The sequence below is a fragment of the Symphalangus syndactylus genome, chromosome 19 (assembly GCF_028878055.3).
Source record: "Symphalangus syndactylus isolate Jambi chromosome 19, NHGRI_mSymSyn1-v2.1_pri, whole genome shotgun sequence".
Lineage (NCBI taxonomy): Eukaryota > Metazoa > Chordata > Mammalia > Primates > Hylobatidae > Symphalangus > Symphalangus syndactylus.
This window is the reverse complement of record NC_072434.2, coordinates 67810170-67829368: the sequence shown is the minus strand read 5'-3', so window position 1 is coordinate 67829368 and position 19199 is coordinate 67810170.

Here is a 19199-nt window from a genome sequence, read left to right as displayed (position 1 = left end):
ATTCATAGCATCTTGATTCTATCATTAATATTTTACTACCAGTTGAGATCACACCACTGCACTCCAGCCTCGGCAACAGAGCAAGACTCTGTCTCAAAAAAATTTTTTTATACTATACTTGCTTTATGATGTATCTATCCATCTATTCATCCTCCTATCCATCCATGCATCCATCTTATTTTTGATCCATTTGAAAGTAAATTTCAGACGTCAGTATATTTCCTTCTAAATACTTGAGCATACAGATTTTATTATTATTATTATACTTTAAGTTCTAGGGTACATGTGTATAACGTGCAGGTTTGTTACATAGGTATACATGTGTCATGTAGGTTTGATGCACCCATTAACTCATCATTTACATTAGGTATTTCTCCTAATTCTATGCCTCCTCCTGTCCCCCACCCCATGACAGGCCCCAGTGTGTGATATTCTCCGCCCGAAAAAAAGCATTCATTGAATGACTTCTTTACTCAAGCTTCTGCTTCAGTCCTTCTCTACATAATTTAGGCAATATTTTCTTACACCCGCTTATTTCTGGCTGTGGAATATCAAATGTCGTTCCAGTCATGTGTGCTTTGGTTTCTCACTAGACTAAAAACTAAAGGCAGGGTCAGGGATGTATCTTCTGTATCCCTCAACAGAGAAGTGGGGTGAAGTCAATATCATCTAAATGCTGGTTTTAAAAAAGTTTATATTTAGAGTGATAGAACTCTCAGAAGGTGCCAAGACCATAGAGTCCCAGCCCCTGGTTCTTCAAAAAGACCAGGAATACCGAAATGACAAAAAATGTCCTATGTATTTGGGTCTTCAGGACCCAGTACATTGCCTGGCAGTTGTTGGCATTCAATAAATATTTAGCAGAAGAAATGAAAGAAGGAGGAAAGGGAGGAAGGAGGGGAGAAGAAGCTGGGAACTGAAGCTTAGAGTCATAAAATGATTTCGCCAAAACTTACATCAGAACCCAGACCTCTTCTTTCCTAGTCCAGCTCTGCTTTTGCCAGATTGTTTGAATTTTTAGCATTACTAATGTCAAAAATGGCATCTCTTTTCCTCTTACTGATGGCAATTTAATCATGAAAGCAGTTGCTTTGCTTCACTGCAGCTGTTGCCTCCATGTACCTGAAATGCCAGTGCTCCAGCTGTCCTGATTGAGAGGCCTAGTTTGCAAGAAAACAAGACAAAATACTTTGCTGCCTTAATTCCAGTGGGAATTTAATTTAATTAGCATCTGATTTACACAATGCACTTCTGACAGCTGTGTTTGTGGAGTCTCTGTGGAAGCAAGAAATTACCATCCATTGAAATCATCATCAAAGCTTATTTATCATCCTGCCATGTCTTTCCAGCCTTCAGCATTGGGAACTTCTGTGTGTTTATTGCACATTCATGAAGGTTACAGTAAATAATACTCAAGTAAGTGCATCAGGATTTGTGGAGGGTTTGGTGCAGGCTTGTTCCAGAGCCTTAATAGGATGAATCTGAAAATGAGGCTTTGGAGATTTGATCAAAGGACAGGTGTCTTTTAATGTTGAATTTTAAAGAAACATTAAGGATCTCAAATGAGAGAACACTTACCACCTGGACAAAAAGGACATTCAACAGTGGCATTTGGGGCTTGTGCAGTTGCTGTTTGAACAGAGTAACTGTGAACTGTGAACAGGCTCAAGAAGGATGTGAGTGATTTGGGATGGACTTGCAATGGGGCCTCTCCTGAAGGACAGGACTAGGAACCGGACTAGGGCAACCAAGGGGTTGATGGTAAGGTATTAACCATGTTTATGTTCCCCATTACTTAGCACATAATAAATAGTTGTTGAATGACTGATTGAATGAATGAGATCAGAGATGATTGAACTGGCTGCAGTTTTTGTGCCTAATCCAGTCATTCACTATATCCCTGTGTTCAATAAATGTATTATCTGAAGAATGATTAGCATGACTTTATAGATCATCATAATACCAGGAGGGTGCATATTAGATGAGATAGGTACTAGCCAAGTAGAGAGGGGGGAACTCACATCTAAATAAAGGTGCAAGGGAAGGTTTCAAAGAAGAGGTTGCATTAGAGCTCGGTCTTGAGTGATACAAATGTTTTATTGGAGACAAGTTGTTTAATAAAAGATAAGGGGGGAGGAATCTCAAGGACAGAAAGTTATGTGAAAAGAGATGAAAAAGCATGAAATAAGATATCTTTTTTTTTTTTTTTTTTATTATACTTTAGGGTTTTAGGGTACATGTGCACAATGTGCAGGTTTGTTACATATGTATCCATGTGCCATGTTGATTTCCTGCACCCATTAATTCGTCATTTAGCATTAGGTGTATCTCCTAATGCTGTCCCTCCCCCCTCCCCCCACCCCACAACAGTCCCCGGAGCGTGATGTTCCCCTTCCTGTGTCCATGAGTTCTCATTGTTCAATTCCCACCTATGAGTGAGAACATGCGGTGTTTGGTTTTTTGTCCTTGCGATAGTTTACTGAGAATGATGTTTTCCAGTTTCATCCATGTCCCTACAAAGGACACGAACTCATCATTTTTTATGGCTGCATAGTATTCCATGGTGTATATGTGCCACATTTTCTTAATCCAGTCTATCGTTGTTGGACATTTCGGTTGGTTCCAACTCTTTGCTATTGTGAATAGTGCCGCAATAAACATACGTGTGCATCTGTCTTTATAGCAGCATGATTTATAGTCCTTTGGGTATATACCCAGTAATGGGATGGCTGGGTCAAATGGTATTTCTAGTTCGAGATCCCTGAGGAATCGCCACACTGACTTCCACAATGGTTGAACTAGTTTACAGTCCCACCAACAGTGTAAAAGTGTTCCTATTTCTCCACATCCTCTCCAGCACCTGTTGTTTCCTGATTTTTTAATGATGGCCATTCTAACTGGTGTGAGATGGTATCTCACTGTGGTTTTGATTTGCATTTCTCTGATGGCCAGTGATGAGGAGCATTTCTTCATGTGTTTTTTGGCTGCATAAATGTCTTCTTTTGAGAAGTGTCTGTTCATGTCCTCTGCCCACTTTTTGATGGGGTTGTTTGTTTTTTTCTTGTAAATTTGTTTGAGTTCATTGTAGATTCTGGATATTAGCCCTTTGTCAGATGAGTAGGTTGCAAAAATGTTCTCCCATTCTGTAGGTTGCCTGTTCACTCTGATGATAGTTTCTTTTGCTGTGCAGAAGCTCTTTAATGAGATCCCATTTGTCGATTTTGGCTTTTGTTGCCATTGCTTTTGGTGTTTTAGACATGAAGTCCTTGCCCACGCCTATGTCCTGAATGGTATTGCCTAGGTTTTCTTGTAGGATTTTAATGGTTTTAGGTCTAACATATAAGTCTTTAATCCATCTTGAATTAATTTTTGTATAAGGTGTAAGGAAGGGATCCAGTTGCAGCTTTCTACATATGGCTAGCCAGTTTTCCCAGCACCATTTATTAAATAGGGAATCCTTTTCCCATTTCTTGTTTTTGTCAGGTTTGTCAAAGATCAGATAGTTGTAGCTATGCGGCATCATTTCTGAGGGCTCTGTTCTGTTCCATTGATCTATGTCTCTGTTGTGGTACCAGTACCATGCTGTTTTGGTTACTGTAGCCTTGTAGTATAGTTTAAAGTCAGGTAGCGTGATGCCTCCAGCTTTGTTCTTTTGGCTTAGGATTGACTTGGCGATGCGGGCTCTTTTTTGGTTCCATATGAACTTTAAAGTAGTTTTTTCCAATTCTGTGAAGAAAGTCATTGGTAGCTTGATGGGGATGGCATTGAATCTATAAATTAGCTTGGGCAGTATGGCCATTTTCACGATATTGATTCTTCCAACCCATGAGCATGGAATGTTCTTCCATTTGTTTGTATCCTCTTTTATTTCATTGAGCAGTGGTTTGTAGTTCTCCTTGAAGAGGTCCTTCACATCCCTGGTAAGTTGGATTCCTAGGTATTTTATTCTCTTTGAAGCAATTGTGAATGGGAGTTCACTCATGATTTGGCTCTCTGTTTGTCTGTTATTGGTGTACAAGAATGCTTGTGATTTTTGTACATTAATTTTGTATCCTGAGACTTTGCTGAAGTTGCTAATCAGCTTAAGGAGATTTTGGGCTGAGATAATGGGGTTTTCTAGATATACAATCATGTCATCTGCAAACAGGGACAATTTGACTTCCTCTTTTCCTAATTGAATACCCTTTATTTCCTTCTCCTGCCTGATTGCTCTGGCCAGAACTTCCAGCACTATGTTGAATAGTAGCGGTGAAAGAGGGCATCCCTGTCTTGTGCCAGTTTTCAGAGGGAATGCTTCCAGTTTTTGCCCATTCAGTATGATATTGGCTGTGGGTTTGTCGTAGATAGCTCTTATTATTTTGAGATACGTCCCATCAATACCTAATTTATTGAGAGTTTTTAGCATGAAGGGTTGTTGAATTTTGTCAAAGGCCTTTTCTGCATCTATTGAGATAATCATGTGGTTTTTGTCTTTGGTTCTGTTTATATGCTGGATTACATTTATTGATTTGCGTATGTTGAACCAGCCTTGCATCCCAGGGATGAAGCCCACTTGATCATGGTGGATAAGCTTTTTGATGTGCTGCTGGATTCGGTTTGCCAGTATTTTATTGAGGATTTTTGCATCAATGTTCATCAAGGATATTGGTCTGAAATTCTCTTTTTTGGTTATGTCTCTGCCAGGTTTTGGTATCAGGACGATGCTGGCTTCGTAAAATGTGTTAGGGAGGATTCCCTCTTTTTCTATCGATTGGAATAGTTTCAGAAGGAATGGTACCAGTTCCTCCTTGTACCTCTGGTAGAATTCAGCTGTGAATCCATCAGGTCCTGGACTCTTTTTGGTTGGTAAGCTATTGATTATTGCCACAATTTCAGAACCTGTTATTGGTCTATTCAGAGATTCAACTTCTTCCTGGTTTAGTCTTGGGAGGGTGTATTTGTCGAGGAATTTATCCATTTCTTCCAGATTTTCTAGTTTATTTGCATAGAGGTGTTTGTAGTATTCTCTGATGGTAGATTGTATTTCTGTGGGATCGGTGGTGATATCCCCTTTTTCGTTTTTTATTGCATCTATTTGATTCTTCTCTCTTTTCTTCTTTATTAGTCTTGCTAGCGGTCCATCAATTTTGTTGATCTTTTCAAAAAACCAGCTCCTAGATTCATTAATTTTTTGAAGGGTTTTTTGTGTCTCTATTTCCTTCAGTTCTGCTCTGATTTTAGTTATTTCTAGCCTTCTGCTAGCTTTTGAATGTGTTTGCTCTTGCTTTTCTAGTTCTTTTAGTTGTGATGTTAGGGTGTCAATTTTGGATCTTTCCTGCTTTCTCTTGTGGGCATTTAGTGCTATAAATTTCCCTCTACACACTGCTTTGAACGTGTCCCAGAGATTCTGGTATGTTGTGTCTTTGTTCTCGTTGGTTTCAAAGAACATCTTTATTTCTGCCTTCATTTCATTATGTACCCAATAGTCATTCAGGAGCAGGTTGTTCAGTTTCCATGTAGTTGAGCGGTTTTGACTGAGTTTCTTAATCCTGAGTTCTAGTTTGATTGCACTGTGGTCTGAGAGACAGTTTGTTATAATCTCTGTTCTTTTATATTTGCTGAGAAGAGCTTTACTTCCAACTATGTGGTCAATTTTGGAATAGGTGTGGTGTGGTGCTGAAAAAAATGTATATTCTGTTGATTTGGGGTGGAGAGTTCTGTAGATGTCTATTAGGTCCACTTTATGTAGAGCTGAGTTCAATTCCTGGATATCCTTGTTAACTTTCTGTCTTGTTGATCTGTCTAATGCTGACAGTGGGGTGTTAAAATCTCCCATTATTATTGTGTGGGAGTTTAAGTCCCTTTGTAGGTCACTGAGGACTTGCTTTATGAATCTGGGTGCTCCTGTGTTGGGTGCATATATATTTAGGATAGTTAGCTCTTCTTGTTGAATTGATCCCTTTACCATTATGTAATGGCCTTCTTTGTCTCTTTTGATCTTTGTTGGTTTAAAGTCTATTTTATCAGAGACTAGGATTGCAACCCCTGCCTTTTTTTGTTTTCCAGTTGCTTGACAGATCTTCCTCCATCCCTTTATTTTGAGTCTATGTATGTCTCTGCACGTGAGATGGGTTTCCTGAATACAGCACACTGATGGGTCCTGACTCCTTATCCAGTTTGCCAGTCTGTGTCTTTTGATTGGAGCATTTAGCCCATTTACATTTAACGTGAATATTGTTATGTGTGAATCTGATCCTGTCATTATGATGTTAGTTGGTTATTTTGCTCGTTAGTTGCTATAGTTTCTTCCTAGCCTCGATGGTCTTTACAATTTGGCATGTTTTTGCAGTGGCTGGTACCGGTTGTTCCTTTCCATGTTTAGTGCTTCCTTCAGGAGCTCTTTTAGGGCAGGCCTGGTGGTGACAAAATCACTCAGCGTTTGCTTGTCTGTAAAGTATTTTATTTCTCCTTCACTTATGAAGCTCAGTTTGGCGGGATAGGAAATTCTGGGTTGAAAATTCTTTTCTTTAAGAATGTTGAATATCGGCCCCCACTCTCTTCTGGCTTGTAGAGTTTCTGCTGAGAGATCAGCTGTTAGTCTGATGGGCTTCCCTTTGTGGGTAACCCGACCTTTCTCTCTGGCTGCCCTTAACATTTTTTCCTTCATTTCCACTTTGGTGAATCTGACAATTATGTGTCTTGGAGTTGCCCTTCTCGAGGAGTATCTTTGTGGCGTTCTCTGTATTTCCTGAATCTGAATGTTGGCCTGCCTTGCTAGATTGGGGAAGTTCTCCTGGATAATATCTTGCAGAGTGTTTTCCAACTTGGTTCCATTCTCCCCATCATTTTCAGGTACACCAATCAGACGTAGGTTTGGTCTTTTCACATAGTCCCAAATTTCTTGGAGGCTTTGTTCATTTCTTTTTATTCTTTTTTCTCTAAACTTCCCTTCTCTCTTCATTTCATTCATTTCATCTTCTATCAGCGATACCCTTTCTTCCAGTTGATCGCATCTGCTACTGAGGCTTCTGCATTCTTCGCGTAGTTCTCGAAACTTGGCTTTCAGCTCCATCATCTCCTTTAAGCCCTTCTCTCCATTGGTTATTCTAGTTATCCATTCTTCTAATTTTTTTTCAAAGTTTTTAACTTCTTTGCTATTGTTTTGAATTTCCTCTCGTAGCTCAGAGTAGTTTGATCGTCTGAAGCCTTCTTCTCTCAACTCATCAAAGTCATCCTCCGTCCAGCTTTGTTCCATTGCTGGTGAGGAACTGCGTTCCTTTGGAGGAGGAGAGGTGCTCTGTTTTTTAGATTTTCCAGTTTTTTTGGTCTGTTTTTTCCCCATCTTTGTGGTTTTGTCTACTTTTTGTCTTCGATGATGGTGATGTACAGATGGGTTTTTGGTGTGGATGTCCTTTCTGTTTGTTAATTTTCCTTCTACCAGACAAGACCCTCAGCTGCAGGTCTGTTGGAGTTTACTAGAGGTCCACTCCAGACCCTGTTTGGCTGGGTGTCAGCACCGGTGGCTGCAGAACAGCGGATTTTCGTGAGACCACAAATTCAGCTGTCTGATAGTTCCTCTGAAAGTTTTGTCTCAGAGGAGTACCTGGTTGAATGAGGTGTCAGTCTGTCCCACTGGGGGGGTGCCTCCCAGTTAGGCTGCTCAGGGGTGAGGGACCCACTTTAGGAGGCAGTCTGTCCGTTCTCAGATCTCCAGCTGCGTGCTGGGAGAACCACTACTCTCTTCAAAGCTGTCAGTCAGACAGGGACATTTAAGGCTGTGGAGGTTCTCGCTGAGTTTTTTGGTTGTCTGTGCCCTGCCCCCAGAGGTGGAGCCTACAGAGGCAGGCGGGCCTCCTTGAGCTGTGGTGGGCTCCACCCAGTTCGAGCTTCCTGGCTGCTTTGTTTACCTAAGCAAGCCTGGGCAATGGCGGGCGCCCCTCCCCCAGCCTCGTTGCCGCCTTGCAGCTTGATCTCAGACTGCTGTGCTAGCAATCAGCAAGACTCTGTGGGCATAGGACCCTCCGAGCCAGGTGCGGGACACAATCTCCTAGTGTGCCGTTTTCCAGGCCCGTTGGAAAAGCGCAGTATTAGGACGGGACTGACCCGATATTCCAGGTGCCGTCTGTTTTCCCTTTCTTTGACTAGGAAAGGGAACTCCCTGACCCCTTGCGCTTCCCGAGTGAGGCAATGCCTCGCCCTGCTTCGGCTCGCGCACAGTGTGCTTCACCGACTGTCCTGAACCCACTGTTAGGCACTCCCTAGTGAGATGAAACCGGTACCTCAAGCAGAAATGCAGAAATCACCCGTCTTCTGTGTCGCTGGGGCTGGGAGCTGGAGACCGGAGCTGTTCCTATTCGGCCATCTTGGCTCCACCGAAATAAGATATCTTTAAGGAGCAGGGAGCTTGGCTTATAGAGATAAGAAAGGAAAGTTAGGCCTAGACATCGACTGACTTTGAAGAATTTAAAATTTTATTCTGTGACAATGTAGGACCTTTGAAAATATTTGAGAAAAGGAGTAACCTGATTAGACTTACGGTTTGCAAGAAAAACCTCTGGCAGGAAGGTAAAGAATAGACCGGCAGAGAGAAGGAGACTTTTCCTGTCTTTGCTAGAGAAATTTTCAGGTTTCCACCAGCAAAAGCAACAATCAAAACACAGGTCCATCAGTAAAGCCTGGAAACAGGATTATTGACATAGAAATGAGTTTCAGAGATACCATAAAGGATGAATTGTCAGGATTTAGCAACGGATAGATTGATGGCCGAGAGTCAAAGTGGCCCCTAAATTACTGAAGTTTCCAGCTTGGCTGACAGCAAGAATAGCGACGCCATTAAAGGAGGAGGAAGTTTAAAGGAGATGCTGGTAAAATAAAAACTATTTTCTACTCTAGCATGTCATTCATACAAGTAGCAAATGTCCACTTTCTTGGCACCATCCCAGCTTTATAGAATAAGAACATTAGAATTAAAAGGCACTTTATAGTCCTTTGGGTATATACCCAGTAATGGAATGGCTGGGTCAAATGGTATTTCTAGTTCTAGATCCCTGAGGAATTGCCACACTGACTTCCACAATGGTTGAACTAGTTTACTGTCTCACCAACAGTGTAAAAGTGTTCCTATTTCTCCACATCCTCTCCAGCACCTGTTGTTTCCTGACTTTTTAATGATGGCCATTCTAACTGGTGTGAGATGGTATCTCACTGTGGTTTTGATTTGCATTTCTCTAATGGCCAGTGATGATGAGCATTTTTTCATGTGTTTTTTGGCTGCATAAATGTCTTCTTCTGAGAAGTGTCTGTTCATGTCCTTTGCCCACTTTTTGATGGGTTGTTTGTTTTTTTCTTGTAAATTTGTTTGAGTTCATTGTAGATTCTGGATATTAGCCCTTTGTCAGATGAGTATGTTGCACAAATTTTCTCCCATTCTGTAGGTTGCCTGTTCACTCTGATGGTAGTTTCTTTTGCTGTGCAGAAGCTCTTTAGTTTAATTAGATCCCATTTAAATCATGCTGCTATAAAGACACATGCACACATATGTTTATTGCGGCACTATTCACAATAGCAAAGACTTGGAACCAACCCAAATGTCCAACAACGATAGACCGGATTAAGAAAATGTGGCACATATACATCATGGAATACTATGCAGCCATAAAAAATGATGAGTTCATGTCCTTTGTAGGGACATGGATGAAACTGGAAAACATCATTCTCAGTAAACTGTCGCAAGGACAAAAAACCAAACACCGCATGTTCTCACTCATAGGTGGGAACTGAACAATGAGAACTCATGGACACAGGAAGGGGAACATCACACTCCGGGGACTGTTGTGGGGTGGGGGGAGCAGGGAGGGACAGCATTAGGAGATATACCTAATGCTAAATGATGAGTTAATGGGTGCAGCAAAACAACATGGCACATGGATACATATGTAACAAACCTGCACATTGTGCACATGTACCCTAAAACCTAAAGTATAATAATAAAAAAAAAAATAAAAGGCACTTTATAGATTTTCTAGGTTAGTGTTTCTCAGAGTAAGTTCCTCAGACTGCTACTTCTGGAAATACGCCATGCACAAGTGATTTTATGACCAAATACATTGGGAAATATTGTAGACTGTGTATTTTTGTTTTGTTTTGTTTTTTGAGACAGGGCCTCCCTTTGCCACCCAGGCTGGAGTGCAGTGGCAGGAACATGGCTCACGGAAGCCTGGAACTCCAGGGCTCAAGTGATTTTCCCACCTCGGCCTCCCACTTGGCTGCAACTATCTGCCGTTTAGAGCTTAATGAGGCACATTAGTTTATTAAAACCCTAAAAAACTGTGGCAATGATACTTTTTTGTTTTGTTTAATCAAATTCCTCCAAAAAATTAAGTTTCTCAGATCCTCCTTTTTTATATAAAACTTATTTGGCTGCTGCAGTGGCTCACGCCTATAATCCCAGCACTTTGGAAGGCCAAGTCAGGTGGATCACTTGAGCCCAGGAGTTCAAGACCAGCTTGGGCAACATGGCAAAATCTTGTCTCAAAAAAAAAATTAGAGGGGCATGGTGGCATGCACCTGTAGTCCCAACTACTTGGGAAGCTGAGGTGGGAGGATGGCTTGAGCCTAGGAGCTCGAGGCTGCGGTGAGCCATTTTTGTGCCACTGCCCTCCCGCCTGGGCAACAAAGCGAGGCCCTGTCTCAAAAAACAAAACAAAACAAAACAAAAAATTTATTAATATTCAGAAGAACATACTTTAGATAAAGCTAATTTAGTCCAAACCGCCTCATTTCATACATTAGAAAACCAAACCCATGGATAGTAAATTTTTCTAACGTCATGTAAATTTTTAGTAGCAGAGTCAGGGCTAGAATCTAATTTTCATGACTTATTATCCAGAGTTCTTCCCACCTCTCTAGGTTTGTAATTGCTATGAAGATGATGATTGGTGTCTCTTTCCTAAACTACTATGAGCTGAAGGGTTTAAGACTCCATTTGTCCCATCCTGCCCTCTTCCCTCACTTCCTCCCCAGGCAAGAAGCTCTCTCCAACCCCGAAGATTGGTGAAGAGCTTATTATATGGTGAAGAGTATATTACTATATATGTTTGCTACACAATGACATGTCTCTGTAGATAGGGACTAAATTTAACCATTATAACTGTATAAACATGGGGTGGAGTGGGTGAATATAACATATTTTGTTTTCCATAAAATCACACCTTCTATGGGAATTAATGCAGAGAAGGGCATAGAAATAATCTTTAGCACATGTTCTCATTGTCCAGTTTTCTATTTCTGGATATTATTGATAGGGGTTGAAGAGACCAAAGGAGATAAGGTGACACTGATGTGCCATTGGTATAGAGCTTTGATTATTGCTTTCACATACAGGATCTCAATTAATTCTCACCTTTCTTGGGAATGCTGGTTTTTTATTATCCTCATTTTGAGGACAAGTCTGAAATTTGGCCTGAGTATGGCCCCCCAGCTAATGACTAGAGACCCTGGAGTTAAAATCTAGGTTTCCAGTTAAAATCTGGCTCTTGAATACTCACTATGCTTTTCCTTTAATCTCCCAGTTCCCTTCTCAGATTCCGGGCATTCACGTTCCGCCTCTGGTGGGAACTGCAGGGCCTGTCTTTTATCCACTCGCTGTCCCACAGCCAGCTGGATGGAAAGGTTTTAGTTCTCAGTTACGCAGTCCTATGTGATTGCCATTAATCTGTAGAAAGAGTGAACACAGGCCCAGGTACTTATTCGTAAATATTAGGATGTTAAACGTCATTTGAAAGGTTTTTGCACAAGAATGTGAGAGTGTAAGCATGTTTAAATCTGGACTGTGTGAACAAAGATGAAGCAGAGAAGACAGCTGTCCTGCATACTGCATGATGGTAATATAGGCAAAAGTGTTGAAAGCTCTTTAGGCCCACGTAATAGTTAACTAAATATGGTAGTGGTAACTTCCTAAATGCATGTGGGGTAACAGCTTTATCAGTCAGAGTTCTCTAGAGAAACAGAATCAAAGAGATTTATTTCAAGGGATTGGCTTACATACTTACGGGGGCTGGCAAGTCTGAAATCTGCAGGGCAGGCCAGCGGGCTGGAAACTCATCAAGACTTGAAGCTGTAGGGGTTCTTTTTTGGTTTGTTTTTGTTTTTGTTGAGACAGGGTTTCGTTCTATCACCCTGGCTGAAGCGCAGTGGCACCATCATGGCTCACTGCAGCCTGAATCTCCTGGGCTCCAGTAATCCTCCCGCCTCAGCCTCCCGAGTAGCTGGGACTAACAGGTTCATGCCACCACACCAGGCTAATTTCTGACTGTAGAGATGGGGGTCTCGCCGTGTTGTGCAGGCTAGTCTCGAATTCCTGGGCTCAACCAATCCTCCTGCCTTGACTTCCCAAAGTACTGAGATTACAGGCGTGAACTATCATGCCTGGCTGATGCTATAGTCTTGAGGCAGAATTTCTTTCTCCTCAGGGTTTTGCTCTTAAAGGCCTTCAACTACCTGGATGGGGCCCCACCCATATTATCTAGCATCATCTCCTTTACTTAAAGTCAACTGATTGTAGATGTTAACTATGAAATGCCTCTATAGCAACACCTAGCTTAATATTTCATTAAGTAACTGGGTACTAGAGCCTAGCCAAGTTGACATGTGAAACTAGCCATCACATCAGCCAATGAGGAAAAGTTGATATTTTGATCAGTTCCTTGAAATTGGCATTAATAATTTTATATACAAAGTTTCAAGAACTACCTTCTTACAATTTGAAGAGAAAGAAGTAGGTTTTCCCACCATCACCACATTCTTGGGAGCTGTCTTGCTCTTGGGGTCATCTTACTCTTGGGGTCATCTTGCTCTGTCACTGAAACAAATTTTTTCCCCAAGACACCAAAGACCATCATAAAATGCTTACCTTAGGACACATTTTCTACAGAAATTCACTCAATTCTGAAGAGAATTTTGTTTCTGCCAGTTTGTCCTGATTTATACAGCCAGTCAGCCTGAGGGAAGGCTTGAAGATGACAGATTAAGTAAATGTTCCAGGAAAATAATATCCACTTCCTTTTGAGTAATTTGTTGGGGGCCCTTCATTTTCTTTTTCCCAGTAAAAATACTTCCCACCCAAATTAAATTCAGATTGATAGAACCATGCCACTCCCCTCTGGTTCCCAACGTAAATGAAAACTTACAGAGATTTTCCCTAAAGAGCTTTCAACACTTTTGCCTGAAAAGCTGACCATTGTGTTTCCCGGATCTTGGCAAACCTATATAAGGTACCTGAGAATGAAAATGGTTCAAGGTGTACTTGGCTTCATTTTGCTGTAGGTAGAGGAAATAATTATATCTTGCAGTTGGAAGTGGTGTGATTTGGCAGAAGATAGAAACATTTACAGATAATTGAAGGACCACCTCACCAACAAAGATGAAAAAGACCCAAACAATTCTTGGCAAGACTGCTCATTCAGGGAAAGACATTTGAATTTTGTATGTATGAAGATAAAGGGGGGTGAGGTTGCCTGTGTGCATTTGCTAAAGAGCTTCTTTGATCCCTTGAGACTTCCTGAATTTCCACTCTGAAGGTAAAGGTTTATATGAATCCATCATTAGAAAGAGAAATAATAAAATTAACTTTCATTTACCTGCATTACGCACAATGATGTATGGTCATAATAAATAACTAAAAACATCAAGAACCAGATAATTATTCAAATTTAGTTTATTAATTCAAAGACTTTCTGCTACATAATTTGTTTAATCAGGGATATTTTTGGCTTGGCAAGAGCCTAGGGCTTACATGTTGCTGGAAGGGGAAGTGAGTTACTCCTTTCCTAATATATCATTGGATCTTGGAAGCTGCCAGATAGAGGAGGGCAATATGTTTTCTCCACATTTGGTTTAGCATCCATAAATTTACAAAGGGCAGAAATGCCTCCTGGGAGGAAAAGGACTAGGACTGCAACACCTTCTCTCAGGTTCAAGGGGAGAAAAATGAGTTAAGATGGGCCGGGATGACACTGACAAGACCAGATGGCATGAAAAGATAATAAAGGCTCAAGAGGAAACCTGCTATAAAAGAGGGGGAGTCTGGACCCCTGACAAGTTTATACCAGTGTCCGGATTGTTGGTGAAGAGCATTGGTTCTGAATATAGAGTATGGCCAATGGTGGAACCCCTTCTGGCATGGTTGTCCCCACCCAAATCTCATGTTCAGTTGTAATCCCCAGTGTTGGAGATGTGGCCTGGTGGGAGGTGATTGGATCATGGAGGAGGTTTCTGGTGGTTTAGCACCATCCCCTTAGTGCTATTTTCATAACAGAGTTCTTATGGGATCTGCTTGTTTAAAAGTGTGTAGCACCTTCCCCCTCTCTCTTCCTCCTGCTCCAGCTATGTGAAGGGCCAGCTTGCCTTTTGCCTTCCGCCATGATTGACGTCAAGCAGATGCTGCCATGCTTTCTGTACAGCCTGTGGAACCATGAGCCAATTCAACCTCTTTTCTTTATAAATTACCCAGTCTCAGGTATTTCTTAAGAATGAACTAATGCACCTTCCTACTGAGTCAATTTGACGTTATGATTGTGCTTTGAGGAAAATTGTTATGGATATCTGAGTGAAATATTTTATCGCTAAAAAGCTGTACTTTCTGGGAATCTAACCTTTTTCGCTTTGGGATGCTCATGACTAATATTTCAGAGAAGTGTTTTTCCTGGTACATTGAAAATCCCTTTGGGTGACTCAGCAGGTGGCAAATATGGGAATTGGCAGTGATGGCAAATAAAACAGCCAGATTCAACTGGCAGGTGATGGTTGCCTAGTTAGGCCCCCACACAGTGCAGTAAGGCAGGAAGCTTATCTGATACAGCTCAGTGAGTTCCATCTAGCCTTGAGGGAGTAAGGTAAAATTCCTGCAGTCCTTCCGGGTGCATTATAGTTCTTGGATGAGTTTATCCTTAGAAGTCCTTAGGAATATTTAGGAATAAAAAATGAAGTAGTTATCCATTGCACTATAAGAAATTACCAGGCCGGGCGCGGTGGCTCACGCTTGTAATCCCAGCACTTTGGGAGGCCGAGGCGGGTGGATCACGAGGTCAGGAGATCGAGACCACGGTGAAACCCCGTCTCTATTAAAAATACAAAAAAACTAGCCGGGCGTAGTGGCGGGTGCATGTAGTCCCAGCTACTCGGAGAGGCTGAGGCAGGAGAATGGCGTGAACCCGGGAGGCGGAGCTTGCAGTGAGCCGAGATTGCGCCATTGCACTCCAGCCTGGGCGACAGAGCAAGACTCCGTCTCAAAAAAAAAAAAAAAAAAAAAAAAGAAATTACCATAAAATTTAGTGGCTTAAAACAATAAACATTTATCTCATATTCTCGATGAGTCAGGAATCCAGGAGTGGCTTAGCTGGGAGGTTCTGGCTCAGCGTCTCTCATGAGGTTGCAAGCAAGCTGTTGGCTGGAGCTGCAATCCTCTGCAGGCTGGAGGAAGGCGGTCTTCCAAGCACACTCACGTGGTTGTAGGCAGGCCTCAAGTTCCTCAAAGGTTGTTCTCTGGAGATGCAAGTTTCTTAGCACAATGAGCTCTCCAAGTCTTAATCAGTTCAGGCTGCCATAACAGAATACTGTAGACTAGGTAGTTTGTAAACAACAGAAATTTATTTCTCACAGCTCTGGAGACTGAAAGTCTGAGATGAGAACGTCAGCATCGTCAGGTTCTGGTGAGGGCACACTTCTGGGATGCAGACTGCTGACTTCTCATGGTATCCTCACATGCTGAAAGAGAGCCAGTTAGCTCTCTGGCCTTTCTCTTTTTTTTTGTTTTTTTGTTTTTTGAGATAGAGTCTCACTCTGTCGCCCAGGCTGGAGTGCAGTGGCATGATCTTGGCTTACTGCAAGCTCAGCCCCCTGGGTTCATGCCATTCTCCTGCTTCAGCCTCCTGAGTAGCTGGGACTACAGGCACCCACCACCACACCTGGCTAATTTTTTGTATTTTTAGTAGAGACGGGGTTTCATCGTGTTAGCCAGGATGGTCTCAATCTCCTGACCTCATGATCTGCCCACCTTGGCCTCCCAAAGTGCTGAGATTACAGGTGTGAGCCACTGTGCCAGGCCATTCTCTGGCCTTTCTTATGAGGGCACTAATCTCATTCATGAGGGCTGCACCCTCATGACCTAATTACCTTCCAAAAGCCCCACCTTGAAAATCATCACACTGGGATTAGGATTTCAACATATGAATTTGTGGGGGAACATATTCAGTCTGCTGCACTGGCTGAGTGTCCTCATAACATGGCAGATGGCTTCCTTCAGAATGAATGATCCAAGAGAAAAGTAGTGAGAAAGATCAAGACAGAAGCCATAGTATCTTTTATAACAATCTCTGGAGTGGCATATCATTAATTCTGCCATATTCTCTTGGTTACATAAATCACCCTGGTGCAGTGTGAGAAGGAACTACACAAGGTATGAATAGCAGGAGATCGTTGAGGACCATCTGAGAGGCTGACCATACAAAGACTGAATGTCCTAATAATTTAGCTGTTGGGAATTCAAGGCTAACAGGAAAGTAGAGATTTTTGTCTGTTTGGTTAATAGTACCTAAAAAAAACAAACAAAACAAAACAAAACAAAACAAAAAGCAAAAAAACAAAAAACTGGCACATAGTAGATGTCCAATTAATATTAAATAAATCAATTAATTTTAATATTAAAGAAACTGTGGACTTATCCTGCAGGAAAAGGCTGATAAGATCTGGGTATTTGGTTCCATTTGTCTTCTTTATTATATTTTGCTCAAGATTCAATTGATTTGCATATGGTCACTGACCATGAGAGAATCTTTTCTTTTAGTGAAAAAGAAAATGAAATTGAGAGTATAACATTTGCTAGATAAAAATCCACTTCTTCAATTCAGATATCACACTTTGTTTTGCCTAGCCTAATTCTTTTTTTTTTTTTTTTTTTTTTTTTTGAGTTTAGGAGCAGAGGTTTAATGGGCAAAAGAAAGAGAAAGGAGAGCAGCCCTCTTTCTCTTGTGAGAGAGAGGAGTGTCTGAAAGGGAGAAGCCCACCTAGTTCCTTAGAATCATCAATAAGTGGATATTCAAGAAGTGGATAATTTTTTAGCAAAGAGAAAAAGTCAAAAACAGTCCATTCCTAGGGCTATTCTGAAGCAAAATAGTAAGTAAATCAGGTATAGATTGTTAGTATGATCAGACACCTAAGACTGAAGTAACCAATGCTTAACTGCTAGACTTGGTCACTTCTGCAATATGATAAAACCTTCAGATTTACTTCGGCTTGAAACTGGACTAACAGAACATGTCAGATGAAGTTAGTAAGACTGACTCTTCAGTGGGGACAAGCCATTCAGAATCCATGAAACCGGGATTCTCATTCAATATTATATTAGTCAGCGTTCTCCAGTGAAACAGAACAAATAGTATAGATTTATAGAGACATAGGTAGATAGACAGATAATTGGATAGATAGATACAATGAGATTTATTATGAGGAATTGAATTTATTATGATTATGGTTGTTGAGAAGTCCCACAATCTGCCATTCACCAACTGGAAAGCCAGGAAAGCCAGTGATGTAAATCAGTTTGAGTTCAAAGGCCTAAGAACCAGAGAAGCCAAGGTAGTAAATCCCAGTCCATGGGCAGGAGAAGATGAAATGAGATGAGATATCCAAGCTCAAGCAATGAGGCAGAAAAAAGGAGCAACTTCTTCCTTCCTTAGCCTTTTGTTTCATTCAAGCCCTCAGTGGATTGGATGATGCTCATCCACATTAGGAAGACAATCCACTTACTGAGTCCGACAATTCAAATGCTAATGTCATCCAGAAATATCCTCACAGACACAGCCAGAAGTAATGTTTAATTTGGGCATCCTGTGGCCCAGTCAAGTTGACACATAGAATTAACCATCATAAATATTAATATAATTGATACTATGACTTAAGCACCTAATTAGAGCCACAGCTTTACATGCTTTTCCTCAATTTTAACATGAAACAGTCACGGGATACCTACCTAGCTCACTTCAATTTTGTTTTCCTGAGAACCATCCTAACCCAGAAATAGGTCCCATAACCATGTTGCTACTACAAGGCTCCATCTCCCTGGCCACACTTGATTGAATTAGAGAGTGATACTTGACAAAAAGGAGCAAAACAGATTCTATCCCCACTATGCTTTGAAATGGAGATGAAAGACTAGTATATCAGTCACTTGAACAGAAGAGTTATGAAGAGCTATAGAGTGGGCATCTTCCTCACGTGCAAGAAAGATGAGAGATGGACAGACAGTACCTGTTGGGTGCTTGCTTGTCACACTGTTCGGATGCTATTGAGACTAATCTCCCTTTGGTGTCCATTTGCTAACTCAGTGTACTTTCCACAAAATTCTTTTTTGTTGCATAAAGCTGGTTCAAATTATATTTGCTTCCTGTCTCAAACCTGTTTCATAGATGAGAACATTGAGAAGTTGAGTAACCTGCACAGGGCTGCTGGGTTACAAAGAGGCAGCAGAGCTGAGATTAAATCAATATCATATTGACCCTTGAGCCTACCATTTATCTCCTATGCCATTAGAAGAAAGTATTTCCTTTTCTCAGCTATCTTAGGAGGCTCAGACACCCATAAAATTAATTATAGCCATGTGACTTGCTTTGGTGAAAGAAACATACACAGAGGTGACATGATTCATTGTTAGTGGAGATATCGATTGCCACTGCTTAACTCTCCATGCTGTTCCTTTTCCAGCAACCCAGAGAGCACATCACAGTATGGAGGAAACATAAGATCAAAGAAGCACGCAACACTGAGCTATCACATGGAGAACACCTGTCTGGGAAGCCACCTAAACTGACAGTGGACTTCTCAGGAGAAAGAAATAAACTTTCTTGTTTTAGGACACCGAGATTTTGGAGGTGTCTGTGCAGCATAATCTATCCTATCCTACTATATTCAACTCACAACCCCTTATGCTCCAGGCCCACTTCTGTCTTTGATTTCATATTAAATTAATTCCAACTTCCTTTTCCCTTAGAGCTATAATTTCAGTTATATATGGCTGCATAACAAACCACTCCAAAGCTTAAAACAACAATAAATTATTATTTCTCATAATTCTGTATAACAATAACAAGCAAAGTCAAGTCACCCATATTTTACAAAGTAGACTGGAACTCAGAAATCTAGACACCTCAAATCACACAGCTAGTAAA